Source organism: Balaenoptera physalus (genome assembly GCF_965194825.1).
Source record: "Balaenoptera physalus genome assembly, chromosome: 7".
NCBI classification, from domain to species: domain Eukaryota; kingdom Metazoa; phylum Chordata; class Mammalia; order Artiodactyla; family Balaenopteridae; genus Balaenoptera; species Balaenoptera physalus.
This window is the reverse complement of record NC_138886.1, coordinates 45,528,733-45,544,249: the sequence shown is the minus strand read 5'-3', so window position 1 is coordinate 45,544,249 and position 15,517 is coordinate 45,528,733. Positions and strand designations below refer to the sequence as shown.

At 34.1% G+C, this 15,517-nt stretch overlaps 1 protein-coding gene across 1 annotated transcript in view; it reads left to right on the top strand.

Annotated features, from left to right (window-relative positions):
* Positions 1 to 1,715: 1,715 nt before the first annotated feature.
* Positions 1,716 to 15,517, top strand: part of RORB (RAR related orphan receptor B) — a 352,150-nt gene continuing 338,348 nt past the window's right edge. The window contains exon 1 of the mRNA XM_082471044.1: positions 1,716 to 1,728. The gene's annotated coding sequence lies outside the window, so the exon portion shown is untranslated. The remainder of the gene's footprint in view (positions 1,729 to 15,517) is intronic.

Here is a 15,517-nt window from a genome sequence, read left to right as displayed (position 1 = left end):
GGGGTGAGGAGGAGGAATTGGATGAAGGTGGTCCAAAGGTTAGAACTTCCAATTATAAAATAAATAAGTACTAGGGATGTAATGTACAACATGATTAATAGGATTAACACTGTTGCATGTTACATATGAAAGCTGTTAAGAGAGTAAATCCTGAGTTCTCACCACAAGGAAAAAAAATTTTTTTTTTTAATTTTGTATCCATATGAGATGATGGATGTTCATTAAACTTATTGTGGCAATCATCTCAGGATGTATATAAGTCAAATCATTATACAACTTAAACTTATACAGTGCTTTGTGTCAATTATATCTCAATAAAATTGGGAGAAGAAAATTTAAATAACAACAATAAAAAGCATAATTTCAAGTATGTGAGGCAAAAAATTACACATGTGGTTTTGAAACCAGCTAACCATTAACAAAAGCAGTGAATTCCAAGCCTACATCATAATTTACATCAAAATAAGATCCAGATAGGTTCAAACATAGATGTGAAAAATAAAAATGTAGAATTATTCTGACATGTAAAAACATAGATGTCTCAACTGTATTAGTTGATTAAGAAAATTAAGTTGTATAACAATGCATACAGTGTGCCATTTATGTAAAATTGAAAATTCAAATAATTTATATTTTTATAAAGGTAAAAATATATAGTATAACTTTACAATGTGGGCAAGAAAAATACACACCAATTTCAGGAAAGTGATTATGTGTAAGTTGGGGAAAGACTGGAATCAAAGAGTACAAAGAGGAATCCAGTTGCCCTTGAAGGAAGGACATCTGAAACAAATTTGTCAGAATGTTAATGGAGATTTGACAGAACTGGATAGTGTCTACACAGGTGTTCATTATAATCTCTGTACTGCTCTTAATTTGTATAATAGTTCAAATAATAAACACTATGAAAATATGGTAATAAAAATAGCTAGTGTTAATTAAACCTTTCAATGTATCTATTAGTATTCTATTTTACCTACATTTTGTCACTGTCTACCATTTAATGTAGAAACTGTAATTATCTACAGATTTTTAAATGGGGAAATTATAAAATAGAGATTAATTTGCCCAAGTGTGAATAGTCTCTTGATGGCTATCTGATGTCAGAATCTACATTATGAAACATTCTGTCAAATGGCCTCTCTATGAAATATTCAAGGAAAGTTTTCCTAGACATGACACAAAACTCAAAAACAGTGAAGAGAAAGATTGATATATTTTGACTGTGTAAAAATTTAAATTTTTGTATGCCAAAATTACCACAAACAAATGACTAGAGGAAAGATTATCCTCTTTTTTAAAGTCAGCTGTGTTGAGGTATATACTACATGCTCCAGTTTTGAGTGTATAGTCTGATGGGTTTTGTCAGCTGTAAACCTGTAACCACCACCATTTTCAAGATGCTTCTATTATTCCAGAGAGTTTTCTTGTGCCCATTCTCAGTTAATTATTCCCCCAACCTGACATCAGCCCTTCACCCAGGCCCCAAGCAACTACTAATCTGCTTTCTGTTCCTGTAAATCAGATTAATCTTTTCTAGATGTACATCTAAATGGATTCATGTAGTACATACTCTTTTGTGTCTGGCTTTTTAACTTAATGTTTTTGAGATTCTTCCATGTTGTTGCATGTATCAGTAGTTCATTTCTTTTTGTTGCAGATAGTATTTCACTATTATATCATGGTTTGTTTATCTATCTTGATGATGATCAGTTTGGGTTGTTTGAAGTTTTTAGCTATTATGAAGAAATCCATTAGAAAGATTCCTGTGAAAGTCTCTGTGTGGACATATATTTTCATTTATTTTAGGTAAATATCTGGGAAGTAGAAAGTTTAAGTGATATGCTAGGAGTGTGTTCAACTTTATAAGAAATGTCCAAACAGTTTAACAAAGTTATTCCACCACTGGACATTTCCACCAGCAAAGTCTGAGAGTTCCAGTTATTACACATACTTGCCAACACTTGGTATTGTCAGTGTTTCTAATTTTGATCGTTCTAATGGGTGTTTAGTGATATCTCATTGTGGTTTTATTTTGTATTTTCCTGACAACTAATGATGTTGAGCATATTTTATGTGCTTATTGGCCATTCATATATCTTTTTGTGAAGTGCTTATTCAAATATTTTGCCTATTATTTTATTGGGTGATTTGTCTTGTTGCTGAGTTGCAAGTGTTCTTTATACACATCTTCTCAACTTACAGTGGGCTTACATCCCAAGAAACCCATAGTGAGTTGAAAATATCATAAGTCAGAAATTCATTTAATACACCTAACCTATCGAACTTCATAGCTTAGCCTAGCCTACCTTAAACATATACCAAGAACACTTACATTAGCTCACAGTTGGGCAAAATCATCTAGCACAAAGCCTATTTTATAATAAAATGTTGAATAGCTCAAGTAATTGAATACTGTACTAAAAGTTAAACACAGAATGGTTGTATGGATACAGAATGGTTTTAAGTGCAGGCTCACTGTCACTGCCCAACATCATGAGAGAGTATTGTACTGTGTACTACTGCTAGCTCAGGAAAAGATCAAAATCAAAGTACGCTTTCTACAGAATGTGTATTGCTTTTGCACCATCATAAAGTTGAAAAAAATCCTAAGTGGAACCCTCGTAAGTCAGGGCCCTTCTGTGTATTCTGAATAGAACTCCTGTGTCAGTATATACATAATATTTTCTCCCAGTCTGGGGATTGTCTTTTCATTTTCTTAATTATGCGAATACCAAAACCACTACTGTAGTTTTATAGTAAGTCTTGAAATCCAAATGTGTTCTTTTCAAAATTAGTTGGGCTGTCTTGGATCCTTTGACTTTTTAACATAAATTTTAGAACCAGATTTTCATCATATGATTTTTTAAAAAAACCTGCTGAGATTTTGATTTAGATTTTGATTGTATTGAATCTATAGATTGGCATTTTAACTATGTTGAGTTTTCTGATCCATTAACAAAGGTAAATATCTCCATCTATTTAGACTTCTTTCCTTTCTCTCAGCAATACTTTTCAGTGTAGAGGTGTGGCACATACTTTGTTAAATTTATTCCTATGATTTCAATTTTTGCATTGTAAATGAAATTTTTTAAATTTTAATTTCCAGTTGTTTTTTGCTAGTATCCAATTAATTTTTATATAATTGACCTTGTGTCTGCAAGCTTGCACAATTCACTTATTAGTTTCAGTAAGTTTTTGTAGATTTCGTAGGATAATATTCAATACAAGATTATAAAGAAGAGGGAATATCCTTGCCTTGTTCTCAGTCTTAGGGAAAAAGTGTTCAGTATCTCACTGTTAAGTGTGATGTTAGCTGTAAAATTTTAGATGCCCCTTATAAAGGTGAGAAAGTTCTCCCTTAATTCTAGTCGACTGAGAGGTTTTGTTACTAACGGATGTTAAGTTTTGTCAAATACTTTTCCTTCATCTATTTGAATAAGCGTATGGTTTTTATCCTTTTTTTCTGTTAATATGGTGAATTACACTGATTTATTTTATGAATGTTAAAACAATCTTAGGATACACTCTGTCTAGTCATGACACATGAAGTACTCAAGGATCTGAAAACTATTTTTAAATTAGAAAAATAATTTTATATATTTTATTTTGCTTATTTCTATGTACAGTGTTCTTGGATTCTTTTATGTACATCCAATTTCAACCTAGTATGATTTAACATTTACTCTACCTGCAGACACTAGCAGTAAATTTGCACAGTTCTTGTTTTTCTAAAAATAGTCTTTTTATTGTCATCTTTTTATTGTGATAAGAAACATACAATATAAAATTTACCATCTTACCCACTTTAAAGTGTACAGTATAGTAGTGTTAACTATGTGAACATTGTTGTGAAACAGCTCTGTAGAACTTTTTCGTCTTGAAAAACTGAAACTCTACATTCATTGTACAACTCCCTTTTCCCCCTCACACCAGAGTCTGACAAGCACCATTATTATTTCTATTTCTAAGAGATCGTGACTACTGTAGATACTGTATTATATAAGTGAAATCCTACAGTCTCATAGTGACAGGCTTATTTCACTTAGCATAATGTCCTCAAAGTTTATCCACGTTGCTGCATATAACAGAATTTCCTTATTTTTTTAAGACTGAATAACATTCTGTTATATGTATACACCACATCTTCTTTATCTGTTCATCTGACGATTGATATCTAGGTTGCTTCTACCTCTTGGCTAGTGTGAATAATGCTGCAATGAACGTGGTTGTGCAAATAGCTCTTCCAGATTTTGTTTTCAATTCTTTTAATATATACCCAGAAGTGAAATTGCTGGATCATATAGTAATTCTATTTTTAATGTTTGGAGGAACTTCCATACTGTTTTCCATAGCTGCACCATTTTACATTCTCACTGATAGCGCACAAAGTTTCTAATTTCTCTATATTGTAGTGAACACTTCTTTTTTTTTTTTTAATTATTTATTTATTTATTTATTTATGGCTGTGTTGGGTCTTCGTTTCTGCGCGAGGGCTTTCTCCAGTTGCGGCGAGCGGGGGCCACTCTTCATCGCGGTGCGCGGGCCTCTCACTATCGCGGCCTCTCTTGTTGCGGAGCACAGGCTCCAGACGCGCAGGCTCAGTAATTGTGGCTCACGGGCCTAGTTGTTCCGCGGCATGTGGGATCTTCCCAGACCAGGGCTCGAACCCGTGTCCCCTGCATTGGCAGGCAGATTCTCAACCACTGCGCCACCAGGGAAGCCCTGAACACTTCTTTTTTCTTTTCTTTTCTCTTTTCTTTTCTCTTCTTTTCTTTTCTTTTCTTTTCATAGTGGCCATCCTAATGGGTTTGAGTTGATATATCATTGTGATTTTAATTTACATTTCCCTGATGTTTAGTGATGTTGAGCATCTTTTAATGTACTTATTTGCCATTGTATATCTTCCTAATCCCTTATCAGATATATGATTTGCAAATATTTTTTCCTAATTCCATAGGGTGCCTTTTCACTCTGTTCATTGTTTTCTTTACTGCACAGAAGTTTATAAGTTTGATGTCATCCACGTTATCTATTTATTTTTGTTGTATGTGCTTTTGGTATCATATTTAAGACATCATTGCCAAACCCAGTGTTGTGAAGATTTACCTCTATGTTTTCTTCTAGGATTTTTATAGTTTCAGGTCTTACTTTTGGGTCATTATTCCATTCTGAGTTAATTTCTCTATATAGTTTAAGGTTAGAGTCCAACTTCATTCTTTTGCATGTGGATATCCAGTTTTCCCAGCACCATGTGTTAAAGAGACCACCCTTTTTCCATTGTGTATTCACATGTTTGACCATATGTGCAAGGGATTATTTATGTGCTCTCTATTCTGTTCCACTGGTCTGTGTGTCTGTCTTTATGCCAGTACTGTACTGGTTAGGTTAGTGTAGCTGTGTAATATGATTTGAAATAAAAAATTGTGAGGACTTCAGCTTTGTTTTTCTTTCTCAAGATTGTTTTGGCAATTTGGGATCCTCTGAAATTCCGTTCGAATTTTAGAATGTTCTTTATATTTCTGTAAAAAAATGCCATGAGGATTTTGATAGCCATTGCCTTGAATCTGTAGATCACTTTGTATGTATTATGGCCATATTAACAATATCAAGTCCTCCAATCCATGAATATGGGAAGTCTTTCCATTTCTTGTGTCTTCTTCAATTTCTTCCAGCAATGTTTTGCATATTTCAGTGTACAAGTTTTTCACCTCCTTGCTTAAGTTTATTCCTAAGTATTTTAATCTTTTCGATGCTCTTGTACATGGGATTGCTTTCTTAGTTTTCTTTTCAGATTGTCTAATTTTAGTGTATAGAAATACAACTGGTTTTTGTATGTTGATTTTGTATCCTGAAACTGCTGAATTTGTTTATTACTTTTACCCGGTTTTTTTTTTGGTTTTGTTTTTTTGTTTGTTTTTTTAGGAAATATCTCAAGTCAACAACCTAACTTACACCTCAAGGAACTAGAAAAAGAAGATAAAACTAAACCCAAAATTATCAAAAGGAGGGAAATAATAAAGATTAGAGCAGAAATAAATGAAATAAAGGATAGAAAAAATAGAAAAAAATCAACAAAGCTGAGTTGTTTTCTAAAAAAATAGCATCAAAATTGGCAAACCGTTAGCTAGACTAACTAAGAAATAAAAAGAGGAGATTCAAATTAGTAAAATAAGGAGGAGACATTAAAACTGATGCCACGGAATAAAAAGGATCATAAGACACTACCATGAACAATTATAGGGATATTTATGGTTTTCTACATAAAAGATCATTTCATCTGTGAACAAAGGTAATTTTACCTCTTCCTTTTCAATCTGGATGCTTTTTATTTATTTATAGCAATTTTTTTTTTTGATATATTTCTCTGGCTAGGGCTTCCAGTACTATGTTCAACAGAAGCAGCAAAAGTGGGCATTCCTTTTCCTGATCTTAGAGGAAAAGCTTTCAATTTTTTATCATTGAATGTAATGTTAGCTGTGGGCTTTTCTTATATGACCTTTATTGTGTTGAGATAATTTCCTTTTATTCATAGTTTATTAAGTGTTTCTATTATGAAATAGTGTTGAATTTTATCAGATGCTTTTTCATGTCTGCATCAATTGACATGATACTGTTGTTATGGCCCTTCATTCTGTTAATGTGGTGCATTACATTGATTGATTTTCATATATTGAACTATCCTTAAATTCCAGGAATAAATTCCACTGCTTATGGTAAATAATCCTTTTATGTACTGTTGAATTTTAAAATGCAGTTTGCTAGTATTTAGTTGAAGATTTTTGCATCAGTATTCATCAGAGATATTGGGCTGTCATTTTCTTTTCTTTAAGTATCTTTATATCAATTTGGTATCGGTAATGCTGGCCTCATAGAATAAGCTTGGAAGTGTTCCCTCATCTTTAATTTTTGGGGGAGAATTTGAGAAGGATTTGTGTTCATCCTTCTTTAAATGTTTGGTAGAATTTTCCAGTGAAGCCATCTTTACTGGGCTTTTCTTTGTTGGGAGATTTTTTGATTACTGATTCAATCTGCTTACTAGTGATAGTTCTGTTCATTTTTTTTTTTATTTCTTTGTGATTCATTCTTGGTAGGTGTATGTTTCTAAAAATTTATTCAGTTCTTCTAGATTATCTTATTTGTTGGTATATAGTAGTTCATGGCATTTGTTGTTCATAGTAGTCTCTTATGATCCTTTTTACTCTGTGACATCAGTTTTAATGTCCTGGAGAACGTTCCATGTGTACTTCAGAAGAATATATATTCTGCTGTTGTTGAGTGGAGTGTTCTGTATATGTCTTTTAGGTCCAATTGTTGTACAGTGTTAACTTCTCTCTTTCCTTCTATTCAGTCTGGTTGTTTTATCCATTATTGAAAGTGGGGTATTGAACTCTTAATGTGTTACTGTCTGTTTCTCGCTTAGATTCTGTCAGTGTTTGGTTCACATATTTGAATCCTCTGATGTTAGATGCATATATATTATAATTGTTATATCTACCTGGTGAATTGACCCTTTTATCATTATATAATGTCCTTTTTGTCTCTTGTGACAGTTTTTGATTTAAAGTCTATTCTGTCTGATAAAAGTATGATCATCCTTGTTCTCTTTTGGTTATTATTTGCATGTAATATCTTTTTCAACCCTTTCATTTTTACCCTGTGTTCTTTCTTATATTAAAATGAATCTCTTGTGGAGACTGTAGAGTTGGATCTTATTTTTTATTTATTCAGCCACTCTGTGTCTTTTGAGTGGGGAGTTTAACCATTTAAAGTAATTACTGATGTGGAAGCATTTACTATTGCCATTTTTAAATTGTTTTCTATCTGTCTTGTAGCAAATTTTGTCTTTTGTTGCCTTCCTTTGTGTTTTGCTGATTTTTTGGTAGTAACATGCTTGATTTCTTTCATATTTTCTTTTGTGTATCTTCTATAGATGTGTTCCTTGTGGTTATCATGGAGATTACATAAAACATCTTGTAGTGATAATAATCTATTTTAAACTGATAACAACAACTTCAATCACATACAAAACATTCTATATGTTTACATCACCTGCCCCAGTTTATGTTATCCGTGTCACAAGTTACATCCTGTCACATTGTGTATCCATTAACATAGTTTCATAGTTATAGTTATTTTTTATGCTTTTACCTTTTAAATTCTCAACCAGATTAAAAGTGATTTGTATATCACCATTACAATGTTCTGTATTTGTCTATATATTTACCTTTACCAGAGAGCATTCTTTATGCTTTCATTTTGCTATCCAACATCTTTTATTTCAACTTGAAGGACTCCCTTTAGCATTTCTTGAAGCAGCTCTACTGGTGATGAACTTCCTCAGCTTTTATTTATCTGGGAAAGTTTTTATTTTTTCTTTATTTTTGAAGGACAGTTTTGAAGGATATAATATTAATGATTGTCAGTTTCTTTCTTTCAGTACAGTGAATACATCATCCCATTAACCTCTAGCTTGAAAAGTTTCTGCTAAAAAATCTGTTTATAGTCTTATGGGGGCTCCCATGCACAATGAGTTTCTTTACTCTTGCTGATTTCAAGTTTGATTCTTTGTCTTTGACTTTTGATAGTTTGATTATAATATGTCTCAGTGTGTGTCTCTTTGGGTTCATCCTCGTTGGAGTTTACTGAGGTTTATGAATTTGGATGTCCTTTTGGAAGTTTTCAACCATTATTTCTTCAGATAAGCTCTCTACCCATTCCTCTCTCTTCTTTTTCGTCTGGAACTCCCATGATGAGTATATTGCTCCACTTCATTGTGGCTTGTAAGTTCTGTAGGCTTTTCACTTTTATTCATCCTTTTTTTCTTTTTGTTCCTCTCACCCAGTAATTTCAAATGACGTAGTTCATTGATTATTTCTTCTGATTGACCAGGTCTGTTGTTGACCCCCTCTAGTGAATTTTTCAGTTCAGTTATTGTATTCTTCAGCTCCAGAATATGTTTGTTTCTTGTTTATAATTTCTTTCTCTCTCTTGATATTCTCAATTGTGTTTTACAGGTTTTTTTTTTAAGTTGTCTCTCTGCTCTCTTCTAGCTCATTGAGCTTCTTTAAGGTGGCTATTTTCAGTTATTTTTCAGGTAATTCATAGATCTCTGTTTCTTTAGGGTATGTTTCTAGACATTTACTTTGTTCTTTTGATTGCACTATGTTTCCCTGTTTCTTTCTATGCCTTGTTTTTTATTTGTTAGTTTGTTTTTGTTTTGTTGCTGGAATTTGGACATTTGAAAAAACAGCCACCTCTGTACTGGTTTTGTACAGGGAAGACCTTCACCTGTCAGCCTGGCTAGGCATTTGGAGGAACTCTCAAACCTTTTTTAGGGATGCATCTTTTCTTGGTTTGTATATTATTTCTCAATTAAAGAGGTTTGCCAGTTTCTTTTTTTAGCATTTATTCTCTTGATTCCTCTAGTGTCTGTCTGTGGTACTACAGGTTCTCTGTTGCTGAATCAAACTGCTAAGCTCTCCCTTATTCTTAGTGGCCCCCATGCATCCAAAATACGCCAGTTCTCCATTAACATTCTGAGTCAGGCATGAAAAAAAACAGTCCCTCAAGCAGTTCCTCAAAAAGTTGGAATATCAAATGTATGTTCCACTCTTCTCTTTCCTTCTCAAAGGAAAAGCAGCAAGTTTGTGTTTTCTCCTGATTGCGCTAAACTGTGCTTTCTGGAAAAAGAGTTATCAGGGGTAAAACACAACAACTTTTCTTATCTGTTTTAATGCAGCTGTTCTTGGCTTTGTGCTTGCCTGGAGTACTGTACTTCTTAACTGGTTTTTTGAGTTTTAATAAAGGCGTTTTGGACCATATATTGTTATTAACTCAATGTCTCTCTGGGGAAACAAGGCCCAGGGGTTCCTATTACACCATCTTGCTGACATCACTCCTACTGCCATTAGTTTTGAATGACATTTTCCCTGAATGTAGAATGCTAGGTTGACAAGTTTATCTTTTAACATTTTAAAGATGTCATATTTACTTCTGGATTTGAGTTTCTGACAATAAATATTCAGTCATTCTTACATGTGTTCCTCTGTACACAGTGTATGTTCCCTCACCCACTCACCCCCAATTATTTTTTCTTTCCTATTGGCTCTTTGAAATTTATTTGATGTTCCATAGTGGGTGTTTTCTTTGTATTTAATCCTGCCTGAGGTTTGTTGAAGTTTTTAGATTGTCAATTTATAGTTTTTATCAAATTTGGAAAGCTTTTTAGCCATTATTTCCTCAACTACTTTTTTATACCTTTTTTGTTCTCCTTTCTCCTTATGAGACTCCAGTTCCAAGTATATCTTCTATGCATGGCCCAACAGGTCACTGGACTCTGTCAAATATTTTAGTCTTTTCCTGTGTGTGCTTCAATTTGGATAGTTTCTATTGCTCTGTCTTCAAGTTCATTGATGTTGTTCCTCTGTAATATCTAATCTGTTATTATCCCCATTCAGAAAAATTGTCATTTCAAATTATTTTTTTCTTTGTAATTTCTAGAGGTTTCATTGGGTTCTTTCCATGTATTTCATTTTGTTTCTCATTTTTTTCATATTTTCTTTTAAACATTTGTGCATACAAGCATATTTTTAATAGACATTTTAAGGTCTTTGTCTATTAATTCTAATACTTCTGTCATTTCTGGATCTCTTTATATTGACTGATTTTTCTACTAGCTGCTTTTTCACATATCTAGTAATTTTTCATTGGATGCTAGGATTTGCAATCATGCTCTGTGTTGAATTTTGTTTTCTTTATGTAAACACAGTTGAAATTTGTTTCAGAGGGCAGAAAAATTACTTACAGATTACTTTGATCTTTTTCAGGTTTATTTTTAAGCTTACTTAGGATGATCTGAAGTAACCTTTGTTCTAGGGATAATTGAGCCCTACTGTTAAAGTTTAACTCATTGAGGTAATTACTTAGTTCTCTAGGTATAAAATGAGGACTCTCTACTCAAGATGACTGAAGAATAACCATCATCCCACTCTACATGAGTTCTAAGAATTGTTAAACTTGTAGTTTCCCTGTCATTCTTTGTCCAGCTTCATAAAGTTTTATCCTATGCATGTACAAACTTGTATTCAGCAGAGACTGGAAAAAAGATCCCTAACTGGATTATTGAAGTTCCTTTTATTCAGTATCTTCTTCCTCTCCAAAACTTCTGTTTTTAACCTCTCAACCATCCTCAATTCCAGTCTTTTCAACTTAGCAAGACTGCCATGCTCAGTTTGGAATTTCTGTCTCTAGAACAGGGCCTAGAGTGTGCCACTAAACTGAAAGTCAGGGCAATCACAGGTTCACCTCACTTGTTCCCTTATCCTAGGGATCACAACTATCTAATATCCGATAATAGTTTTTGGTTTTTTTATTGTTGTTGTTGTTTTTCTGGCTGTGTTGGGTCTTCATTGCTGTGCGCAGGCTCTTCTAGTTGTGGCGAACAGGAGCTACTCTTCATTTCAGTGTGTGGGCTTCTCATTGCAGTGGCTTCTCTTGTTGCAGAGCATGGGCTCTAGGCACGTGGGCTTCAGTAGTTGCAGCATGCAGGCTCAGTAGTTGTGGCACACAGGCCCTAGAGAATGTGGGCTTCAGTAGTTGTGGCACATGGACTCAGTGGTTGCAGCACAAGGGCTCTAGGGCACACGGGCTCAGTAGTTGTGGCTCGTGGGCTCTAGAGCACAGGCTTAGTAGTTGTGGCACGCGGGCTTAGTTGCTCCGCGGTATGTGGGATCTTCCCGGACCAGGGATCGAACCCGTGTCCCCTGCATTGGCAGGTGGATTCTTAACCACTGTGCCACCAGGGAAGACCCTCATAATAGTTATTTCAAGAACTTCATTCAGTTATCTAGTTGTTTATGGAGGGAGGATAAGTCAAGACCCTCTTATTTCATCATGGGCAGAAGCTGATGACTGTTTTAACAATCAACAAGGAAAATGTGACCATCCACAAAAGGAAATAAGTCAAGTATATGAACAAGCAATAGATTTATTTTTCCTTAAGAAAAGCAAATGCCCAATAGATTTATTATTTTATTAATAATTATGTAAATTATATAACACATTGGGTAATCTTTCCACTTATCAGGTTAATAAAGATTTTAACTATAACACCTAATGTTCCACAATCATCAAAAATTAAGTATTGCAAACACCCATTCCTGATAAAAATTCTCAGTAAGCTAGGAATAGAGAAGAACTTTCTCAACTTGAGAAAGACTATCTACGAAAAACCTACAACTAACTTCATACTTAGTGAGACACTCAAAGCTTTTACACTAAAATCAGGTACAGTGAAAGGATGTTTCCTTCCCACTCTTGTCAACATCATATTAGAAGTTCTTACTAATGCCATAAGGCATGATAAGGAAAAAAAATGGTATAAAGTTTAGGAAGGAAGTAATAAAACTGTCTTTATTCTTAGATTACATGATCATCTGTGTGGAAAATCCAAAAGAGTTAACAAAAAAATCCCTAGTACTAATAAATGATTATAGCAAGTTTGTAGGATACAAGGTTAATGTAGAAAATCAATCTGTTTTCTGTATGCCAGCAGTAAACAAGTAGAATTTGATATTAAAAATAAAATACCATTTACATTAGCACCCAAACAAATAAAATACTTAGGTATAAATCTAACAAAATATGGAGGGCTTCCCTGGTGGCGCAGTGGTTAAGAATCCACCTGCCAATGCAGGGGACACGGGTTTGAGCCCTGGTCTGGGAAGATCCACATGCCACGGAACAACTAAGCCCGTGTGTCACAACTACTGAGCCCGAGAGCCTAGAGCCTGTGCTCAGCAACAAGAGAAGCCACCTCAATGAGCAACCCATCACAACAAAGAGTAGCCCCCGCTCGCAACTAGAGAAAGCCCGCATGCAGCAACAAAGACCCAATGCAGCCAAAAATAAATAAAATAAATAAACTTATTTTTAAAAATCTAACAAAATATGTACGAGATCTACATGAGAAAAACTACAAAATTCTGATGAGTAAAGTCAAAGAAGAACTAAACAAATGGAGAGGCGTTACTTGTTCATAAACAGGAAGACTCAATATCGTCCGGATGTCAGTTCTTCCTAACTGGCTGAATAGATTCAAAGCAATCACAATCAAAATCCCAGTGTATTTATTTTATGGATATAAATAAACTGATTCTAATGTTTATAAGTAGATGTAAAAGACCCAGAAGAGCACACAATAATGAAAAAGAACAAAATGGGAGAGCTGATGCTATCCATCTTTAAGACTTTTCTTCAGGTGTTAGTAATCAATACAGTATGGTATTGGCAAAGGAACTGACAAATAGATTAATGGAACAGAACAGAAAGCCAAAAAATAGACCTACATAAATAAAATCAACTGAATTTTGACAAAGGAGCAAAGACAATACAATGGAGCAAAGTAGTCTCTTTAACAAATGATGTTGAAACAACTGGACATCCAGATGTAAAAAAATGAATCTAAATATAGACCTAACACTCTTCACAAAAATTAACTCAAAATGGATCATAGACCTAAATGTAAAGCACAAAACCATAAAACTTCTATGAGGTAACATAGGAAAAAAACCTCAATGACTTTGGGTATGGTAATGCCTTCTCAGATACAACACCAAATTCATGATCCATGAAAGAAATATTTGATAAGCTAGACTTCATTAAAATTTAAAAAAAAAACAAAACTTCTGCTCCATGAAAGACAATGTCAAGAGAATGAGAAGACAAGCCACAGACTGGGAGGAAATATTTACAAAAGGCATCTGATAAGGGACCCGTCCAAAATGTGCAAAAAACACTTAAACTCAATAATAAGAAAACAAACAACTCAACTAAAAAATGGGCCAAAGACTTTGAACAGACACCTCACCAAAGAAGATAAATAAGATGGTAAATAAGTATATAAAAAGATGTCCCACATCATACGTCATCAGGGACAAATTAAGACAATGAGGTACCACTACAAACCTATTAGGAGGTCCAAAATCTGGAACGCTGACAACAGCAAATACTGATGAGTATATGGAGCAACAGAAATGCTCATACTTTGCTAGTGGGAATGCAGATATAGCCACTTTGGAATATAGTTTGGCAGCTTCTTACAAAACTAAACATACTCTTACCATATGATCCAGCAGTTGTGCTCCCTGGTATCTACCCAAATGAGGTGAAAACTTATGTCCACACAAAAACCTGTACACAAATGTTTATATCAGCCTTGTTCATAATTGCCAAAACTTGGAAGCAACCAATATGTACTTCAGTAGGTGAATTCATAAATAAACTGTGGTACATCTAGACAATGGAATATTATTCAGTGCTAAAAATAAATGAGCTATCAAGCCATGAAAAAAACATAGAGGAACCTTAAAAGCATACTACTTAGTGAAAGAAGCCAATATAAAAATGATACATACTGTAGGATTCCAACTGTATGACTTTCTGAAAAAGCAAAACTATGGAGATGTGAAAATATCAGCATTGCCAAGAGCTGGATTTGTGGCGGGAGAGATGAATAGATGGAACAGAGGGTTTTTAGGGCAGTGGAAATACTCTGTATGATACCATAATGATGGCTACATGTCATCATACATTTGTCCAAACCCATAGCATGTACAAAACCAAAAGTGAACTCTGATGTAAACTGTGGCCTTTGGGTGATTATTATGTGTCAATATAAATTCATCAATTAAAAAAAAATAAGTATTAAAAGCCTTTCTAGCTGTAATCAGGACACCTTTTTTGTTCTCTTTGAAAGTCATATTACTGTTAGGCACAATTCTCTCAAGTTCTTATTCACTGTAATTTGCAAAGATTAAAAGTTTGACTCCACTGAAAATATAATAATGTTAAATATTTATGCTTCTGCTTATTTGTAGCAGTCTATTTATTTTAACTCACGATTCCTGTCATTAATGGAAGTTAGTAAGTTAGTTAGTCATTAATATACAGGATATACATGCAGACTAGAGTGGCCGTACTGATAGTGGTTTTGTCCTTATCTATGAAAACCAGGAGTCCAGACAAAGCTAATGACTGAAGAGGAGAGGAAGCATGGCTTCTTCACCATTTAGCCCTTGAAGGATGTTTTATGTTCTACTGAAGTCTCAACAAAGACCAGATTTTAAGTATTCTTTCTTTCTTTCCTTCTCCTCTACCCTTCCAAAAAATATGTCGAAATCTCCTATACAACTGGAAGATAATTTACCATGGTCACTCCATCTGGCTCACTCTCTTGAACTAGTCTATCAAGGAAAGTCACCACACTGGGACTGGGAATTGGACTATAAAGCAATCCAAACCATAACACAATTGTTTCAATTTGGAACTCTGAGATTAAATAAGTGTCCTTGTTCTTATCTGAGCCCTCCATTTGTTCCTTGCATCATTTGTGTACATTTATTTTTCCCTTGTTAGACTCTAACTTTCTTTAAGTTCATGGGGAGAATCTTGGGGGTTTCCATACTCCCAGGGTATATAACCTCCTCTAAGGTCAATGACATTTTACCAAAGTTAA